General features: G+C 41.8%; 1 pseudogene; it reads right to left on the reverse strand.

Annotated features, from left to right (window-relative positions):
• Nucleotides 1–1,212: 1,212 nt before the first annotated feature.
• LOC105475218 (peptidyl-prolyl cis-trans isomerase A pseudogene) lies at nucleotides 1,213–1,705 on the reverse strand (annotated as a pseudogene).
• Nucleotides 1,706–8,658: the final 6,953 nt, after the last annotated feature.

Genomic DNA, 8,658 nt, shown 5'->3' on the forward strand with positions numbered 1-8,658 from the left:
TGCCCTTGCCATGGAAGGGAGGACAATGATGCAGTACTAGCCACACTTGCTGTGCATGTAAAAGCCAAAATTCCAAGTGGAAGAAACTGAACTTCAAAACTGGTTCATTTCATATAAGCCACTAAGTGGATATCAGAGAGTAATAGCTTTTCTCTGCCACTTAACTAAGCTGCTGAATCTGAACTTGTTCCTAAATTTTCCTTCCTTCCTTCCTTCCTTCCTTCCTTCCTTCCTTCCTTCCTTCCTTCCTTCCTTCCTTCCTTCCTTCCTTCCTCCCTCCCTCCCTCCTTTTTCTCCTCCCTCCCTCCCTTTTCTCCTCCCTTCCTTTTCTCTTTCCTCCCTCCCTCCTTCCTCCCTCCCTCCTTCCCTTCCTTCTTTCCTTCCCTTTCCTTCCTTCCTTCCTTCCTTCCTTCCTTCCTTCCTTCCTTCCTTCCTTCCTTCTTTTCCTCCCTCCCTCCCTTTCCATCTTTCCTTCCTCTTCCTCTTTCTCTCTTTCTCTTTTATTCTTGCTTTTGTTTTTTAAAATGTGTAATTTTGCTAAATGTCCTCTTGAGAATTATTCTGACAGTAATCCAAATATTTCTTTCTTTCAAACTGAAATACAGTTTCCCAACTGGCTCAATATTTTTAACTTTAATCCCTTTGTAAATTTTTTAATGCAACAAGACTTTCTTGTGCTTAAAATTGTCATTTTCTTTTTGCCCTCTAACTTGAATGTTAGTTTTTCCAGGAACCCAATACCTTGTTCAAAATAATTTTTTCTTAAAACTTTGATTCCTTAGTGCCTGTCAGTCTTCAGCGTTTTTGATGAGAAGTCTGATGCCAAACTGATTCTCCTGTTTAAGTAATCTTTTTTTCCCCCTCTCTCTCTAGAAACTTTCTCTTCATCCTTAGTGTCTAAAATTTCATCTAGATGTGTCTATTCCAACCTGCTTAGCATTTTGTGGGTACTTTTAATCTGAAAACATGTCATTGTTCAGCTCTGGGAATTTTTCTTTCTGCTATTTAGTTTTTATTTCATAATCATAAACTTAATTCAACTCTGCAATCTAACTAGTCATGGAAGGGAACAAGGAAAACATGGAACCCAAAGGGAACTGCAGCGAGAGCCCAAAGATTCTAGGATACTGTGAGCAAATGGGGTGGAGGGGTGCTCTCCTGAACTACAGAAGGAATGGTCTGGTGGTGAAGATAAAACACACATCAAATTTATTAGAGTTGTCCACAGTCAACAATGGTGATCTTCTTGCTGGTCTTGCCATTCCTGGACCCAAAGAGCTCCATGGCCTCCAAAATATTCATGCCTTCTTTCACCTTGCCAAAGACCACATGCATGCCAACCAACCTGTCAGTCTTGGCATTGCAGATGAAAAACTGGGAACCATTTTTGTTGGGTCCAGCATTTGCCACAGACAAGATGCCAAGACCTGTATGCTTTAGGATGAAGTTCTTATCATCAAATTTCTCCCTGTAGACGGACTTGCCACCAGTGCCATTATGGCATGTGAAGTCACCACCCTGACACATAAACCTTGATAATTCTGTGAAAACAAGAACCCTTATAACCAAATCATTTCTCTCCAGTGCTCAGAGCATGAAAGTTTTCTGCTGTCTTTGGAAACTTGTCTGCGAACAGCTCGAAGGAGACGCAGCCCAAGGGCTCGCCGTCCACTGGAATGTGGAGGAACATGGTGGGGTTCACCATGGCTGAGAGTACCAGGCTCCTCACAGCTGGGGCTTCCGCCAGGAATTTTTCTTGATTTTTTTTTTTTTTTTTTTTTTTTTTGCCCCTGCCATTTTTAGTATTCTCCTATTCTGGAGTTCCTCCTAAAACATTCTCATTCCCTTACTAACGTATTTTTTTCTGCATGATTTGGGCTATGGTTTCCTCTGCCAATGTGATCACATCAACTTTGCTCTTTCAAGGTTTCTTCAAATTTTCTGATATGCTAATGGCACAACATTTCTTTTCCAGAGCTGACTCCTGTGAGTGTGTGTGTGTTTTAAGTTGTTTCTTGGGATCAGAGTTCTTAAATAAACTTTAGCATACACCATGGGGCTTGTTAAAACACAACTGCCCAGCCTCTCCTCAGTTTCCGATCCATTACGTGTAAGGTAGGCATTTCTGATGAGTTCCAAGATGCTGCTGATGCTGCTGGTTCAGAGACCATTTTGAGATAACCAGTGATAATCTCTGCCACATCCCCTGTAGCTCAGCCTTGCACAGTTTGTACATGGTAAGTAGATGTTTATTTGCCAATTGGCTCACTTAATGCAGAAGTTTCCCAAAGATCTCAGACAGTCTGATAACTCTAAAATAAGATTTCAAAAAGCAAGCCAGTCATCAGACATTCAGCATCGCTCATTTTGATAAATGGAAACCAGATCATTTTATTATCATTCTGAAATTGTATATAAAAATACACTTTGCAGTTTGGAGAGAAGATAAGTCAGAACTAATTTCTCACTGTACCAATTACTGACTATCTGTCTACCCATTACATTTCAGCGAAAATATAAATTTGGAGAAAGATGTGGCATAGACTGCTTACTCACTCTCTGCACAAAATTATCTACGTGAGAAGTTTTCTCCTTGGGTCACTTCAGCATTATACAATTTTGTTTTAGTTCCATCTGTGTTGCAGCAAAGCTGAAAATCAAAAAGATCATTTAAAATTATGTGTGATAAAAAGATCCTTATTAATTCAAATATTTGCAATGGGAAACAGCCAATTAATGTGATTTAGTATTTAAGCAATAAGCCGAAAATTGTGCTTTCCTATGTGTGATGCAGAATCTAATTTTTGGCACAATATAGATGCTTTGAAATGTTTTAAATCATGATGGAAAATTTCAGGAAAGTAAATCCTAAGTGTGACCCTGCTAGGGACTTGCTAGCTATACCTGGGAAAATCACTTGCTTTCTATTTCCGTTTCTGTATTTCTGATATAGGAACAGCAGTTTTTCTTGTGCATGTTTACTGAGGATGTATTTAATTTTTAAGCAACATACTTCCCCCAGGTTCTTGACTGAAAGATGCTAGATTCCTCACCAGAACAGGTTGTCCCCTTTCATCAAGGGTGCAGCTTCTGAAGGTGTAGGAACCCACGGAGGTAAAGGGAAGGTGTAACCAGTCCAGCTAGCTCACATCCAATTCCTGAGCCAGTAATGATCACCAGTATCAGAGATAGTCAAGAAATGCCTCTTTGAAAAGATTTAAAATATAATATTCAATGCTGGTCTGAGCCCAATGTTAATAGGAATGAAAACTGATACATCACTTCTGGAAAGCAGTTTGGCAGGAAGCATCAAGCTCCGTAGAAATTCACTTCCTTTAATTTAGTAATCTCCTTTCTAGGAATCCATTCCCAGGAAATGTCAGAGATACTGACAAATATTTGTATGAACAGAGAGTTGCTGCAGCACTGTTTGTGATAGAGAAAAATGGAAAACATCTTAAGTTAATAATAATAGAAGGAAAGTTAAATAAATAATGGTTCATCAGAATTTCTTCTAAATTAGTTTGGAAGAATCTCCCACAACATAGTAAACTGCTCTTGCCATAATGTTCAGTATGGTGGGAAACCAATAAGCCCATATGATCCTATGCTGGAATGTGCTGTGTCAACTTGGTTAAGGTGGAAGCTGTGGGTCCCAGGGTTCTGTTCCCTATATGGGCTAAGGCTGGCTCAAGAGGAGCTTGTTGAAATTTAGAGATGACCAAGTGGCCATTGCTTTCTGCAGTTATTTTCCATCAGATGTAGTAAGGACAGACAAAGGAGTGTCTAGTGGAGTCCAGCTCTCCTCCACTCTGTGTCCAGGTCTTCTTGTTTCTAGCCCTGCTGACCAACAAACAGTGATCCCAGGCCCAGCACCAGATGCCTGCAGATCCTTAGAGCACGTAACTACAGAGGCAGCAGCTTTCAACAGACGTCTCCAGAGATGCTCCCGTGGTGGTCTCCCTTTGTGGCTGGATATGTGCATTTGTTTCCTAGGGTTCTTACAACAAATGACCACAAACTTGGTGGCCTAAAACGAGGCACACTTATTTTCTTACAGTTCTGGAGTCTAGATGTCTGAAATCAGTTTCTCTGGGCTAACGGCAAGGTGTCAGCAGGGCTGGTATCTTCTGGAGGCTCTAGGGGAGAATTCATTCCCTTGCTTTTTCTAAGTTCTGGAGGCCACCTGCATGTGTTGGCTCAGGCCGCCACCCTCGTGTGGCTCCAGTTGTCATCACATTTCCTACTACTGTAGTCACATCCTTCTGCCTCCCTCTTATAAGGATGCTTGTTGTCACATTGGGCCCACCTGGATAATCCAGGAGGGAGCGCTTGGTTTCTCAGATGACTGACAAATGACTGCTCTCTTCCTCTAATTTTCTCGTCTTGGGCCTTCACTTCTCTCTTCCCACAACTGTAAGGCCCAATTCCTGTAAGTCCCATAACATAGTAACTCAGCTCCCCCTGCTTCATTTTGAACTTTAATTGATAAAAATTCCAATGAGGGATAATAAAATGTACTCTTATACATTAACAAAACAAAACAAAACAAAACCTGAAAGGATCATACCAATATTAACAGCACAAATCTCTGGGTGGTAGGAATATAACTGAAGAGAGGAAGAGGTGGAAGATACAGGACAGACAGAGGAACCTGAAAGAGCAAGATCCAGAGCATCTGAGATAAAAATGGTATATCCCAGAGGAGAGACAATGCAATAGAAGGAAGCAGGAAAGGACAGGTATGGAAGCCGCTGCATTTGCAGGTGTGGTGGTAGGAAGTTAAGGGATTTCCTGTCGTGGCTTCTACTTTCTCTATAGGTTGAAAGGTAAGTTCACATGTTAAGATGCAGGAGGAATGGCTGGGCCTGGCATTTGAGGAGAAAGAAGAGCATTTGGAAAGGCAGGGGAGAGGTTGCTGACGGGAGGAGGGCCATGATCCTTTGCATGGTGTTGAAAGCTCATCTGGGCAGCACCACTGACCCGTGACTTTCTCTCAGCACATTCAGCAGCCTGGGTGCAGAGAAGAGAAGGCAGAGAGTAGAGCCATCCAGATTTGGGGTTTGCCAGCCAGGAAAGAAGGGAAGGGAGTTTAGGTCTCTAGCGTAATGTATCTCCCTGCTTCTCCAGGATTTAGATGAGGAAATAGAAGCCCAGGGAGTTGAAGTGACTTCCCCAAAGCCATAGGACTGGTGGAGTCATCACTGGAACTAATCCCAGGTCTCCTGACCAAAAAGCAGGGCTGTTCTGCTACAGCAGAGTGTGGGTTTCCTCAAAGAGTGGTCTCCTTACCAAGTCAGAATCACCTGGAGCAGGGAAGGGTACCTTCTGTTAAAAAGCAGATTCCTAGGCCCTGGCCCAGCTCTCCTGACTCAGAAACACACGATGAGTGGCCCAGGAGTTGAACAAGCATCTCCAGTGATTCTGAAGCACACCAAGGTTTAAGAGCTGGAATAGGGCAGAGTGCCTGTCTTACGGATGAAATACAACAGCACAATTATGGTGGGGAGGGCCAGGGAGGAAGGGGATACACATAGTTCAATGTGGAAAGGCAAAATATGTAAAATTGTCAAGTAAAAGAGGAGGGGAAGGCAGGTTAGGGCATAGTGAAGGTTAATAGATACCAAATAGGAGGCAGGTCTGCAAGGATGGAGGTAGCTTATGTCAAGAAATGGACTGGAGCTAAAGGAGAACCAAAGACAACTCCTACCCTTTTGCCATGGCATTTTGTTTCTTCTCCTGGTAAAGATTCAAAGTGTTCAGAATCCAAGCAATATTCATGCTTCTAAGGAAATGTGCTTCTAAGGAAGTGTTAATGAAATTCAATATCCTCTCAGTTTTCCTACTAACTAAATATCAAAAGCAAAAGGAACTACCATAGGCTCAATGGGCTCTAATTCCAGACCTAGAGTTAGGATAGGCAGGGCTCCTTGACTCCAGTATTGCCAGTAATGAAATGTTGTGTGCCCTCAGCTGGCAGGGAGACTGTAACTGATTCAAAAATAACAAGGTCCAAAACCCACGCCAATTGGTAGAAAGAACAGATGTACCTCCCTGAGGAAGTAAGACTTCTGAGATTTGCATTTTAAGATGTCTAAGCTAGAAGGTGATTTCATGCAGTAGAGATTTGAAAGGAAAAGCTATCTTGGTCTCTACAGCAAATTTACCAAAAATATGTATAATTAGACTGATATATCTAAAACTCATTTCTACCTACAAAACATTCTGGACCCACAGGCTGTGGCCAAGGTGGAATAGTATTCTCCCCTCTTTCTCATCCCCTCATTGGCCAGTCACCAAATCCAATCCAAGTAACCATCTAATCCATCATCTCTTTCAGTTCTCCATGACCCTTGCCTAAGTTCACATTGCCATCTTCTCTTCCCTGGTTTATTACATCAGCATCCCCTTGGTCTTCCTGCCTCCAGTCTTTTTCTTCCAATTCATCCTCCAAAAATCTAATCTTGTCTCAGTCCTGTTCAAAGTCCTTTATTATCCCCTCTTCTTCCATTGACTTCAGGATAAAGCCTGGACTCCTTATTGAACATGTAAAGTTCTCCACTGTCATACCCCTGCTTACTCTTCCACCCCCTTCCATCCTACTTCTAGGCTTCCCTCTTCAATGCAGGATGGGAAGAACTAACCCAACTTTCCCAACCCATTGCTTCTTGTCTCTCAGCCTTTTTTGTTTTGTTTTGAGATGCAGTCTTGCTCTGTCACCCTGGCTAGAGTGCAGTGGCGCCACCTCGGCTCACTGCAACCTCCGCCTCCCGGGTTCAAGTAATTCCCCTGCCTCTGCCTCCTGAGTAGCTGGAATTACAGGCATGCACCACCACGCCAGCTGATTTTTGTATTTTTAGTAGAGATGGGGTTTCACGACGTTAGCCAAGCTGGTCTCAAACTCCTGACCTCAGGTGATCCACCCCGCTTGGCCTCCCAAATTGCTGGGATTACCACGCCCTACCTCTCCCAGTCTTTGTATGTGCTGTTTCCCTTTACAGAACACACCCTCTCCCCTTCTTGGCTTTCTCTGGCTTACTGACACTTGTTCTGTAGGTCTCAGCTTTGGTAAGACCTTCGTAGGAAAATTTCCCTGACTGCCTCCTGATATATCTCACATTTTAAAAGTTAATGAAATTGAATAATAACAAAATGCTACCATAACGAACATAGTACAAAACTTATTCGTTATTTTATGAAGATATTTACATATATATGTATATATTTTAATATAGAGCTACAAAATATCTTAGAGAAAGTTCCCAGATTATTTTGGAGTAATCAACTTTCAAAAAATTGTGCTACTTAACAAAACTTTAAATGCTTTGAACTTCTCTGGATTAAGTAACTTTTCTCTATGATCCCATAGCACCCACCCCCTGCCTGCATACCTCTATCATAGCACTAGTCACATGGTTCCATAATTGTCTGACTCCCTCACCAGACTATAAGCTCCTCGGGGATAGGAACACTGCCTTTTGTTGCATCTCCAGTGCCTAGAACAGTGCTGATTATAACCTACATGATGTTGAGCAAGAAGTGATTAAAGGGCAACACCCGATCTACCCGTTTCTACCTGGGAGAGTGCTGAATGCTCTTGCACAACAATTGTCATGGACTCCCCATTTCTGAGCAATGACAAAGGGCTTTCTTTACACTTAGGCCTCCAAACAGGAAATGACTCTTCTGCTTCAAAGGTTTTTAGAACACCCCACCCAAAGCTATAGAGCTGAGAAAGAAAACCCCACAGAGGGAACATTTGGAGTGCTCCCATAAACAAGACCTACAGCAGACCTTCCCAAGGTTAAAAAAACGAAGTCTAACTCTCTGAAGTTAGTTACAAGGGACCTGCAATAAGGAAAGCATCTCTGAAAACATCAAAGGAGGCAACAACATGGATACACTACTATGTTGGAAGAAAGTAACCCAGCCTGCACCAAACTTTTCTCATTGTTACAACAGTTAAGGAAGAATTACTGATTTCTTAGGTGAGGAGAAATTACAGGCTTGTATTGACTCACTGTGGAGCTTTTATTGTTTCTGTACTACAGAATGAATTAGTAAATATACAGTTTTCATTTGTAGATTTGGTTATTCACCACAAAGCTTTGTGTTAAAAAGCAAACAAACAAACAAACTAGTTGTCATTATAATAGACACCTAGAGCCAGAGCTTCCCACCAGATAATCAGAATCAAAACTCAAGTCTTCAGAATGGTCAAAATCAGAGACGTAAGCCCTCTATCTCCAACTGCCACTGTGCTCATACTTCCCATCCCACATCCCTTATGAGGCTGGGTCTTATTAGAGTTTATTTCAAGCTCAGTGTACAAGATGCACACATAATTAATGCTCAAGATTTGTTGAAAGAATGAGTGAATGAATAAATGATTGAAATTCACATGCTACCTGCCAACACTTCAGGTTCTACATCTTAACATTTTATACTTTGTACTACTTTCTCCATCACAAGCATAAATCTTATAAATGGATTTCGTGTATTTCTACTCTGTTATATTAACAGCTAGATGTAGCTCTGATGCCAAAGATTGTATTTTCTTCTACCATTAATCTTTCTCCAGCTTGTGAGCTGGAACAGTCATAATGATGGGAGTTGTCATAATGAACCCAAACAGTAATTGTAATAAGAAAACGGAGA

This window comes from Macaca nemestrina, chromosome 6 (assembly GCF_043159975.1).
Source record: "Macaca nemestrina isolate mMacNem1 chromosome 6, mMacNem.hap1, whole genome shotgun sequence".
Taxonomy (NCBI): domain Eukaryota; kingdom Metazoa; phylum Chordata; class Mammalia; order Primates; family Cercopithecidae; genus Macaca; species Macaca nemestrina.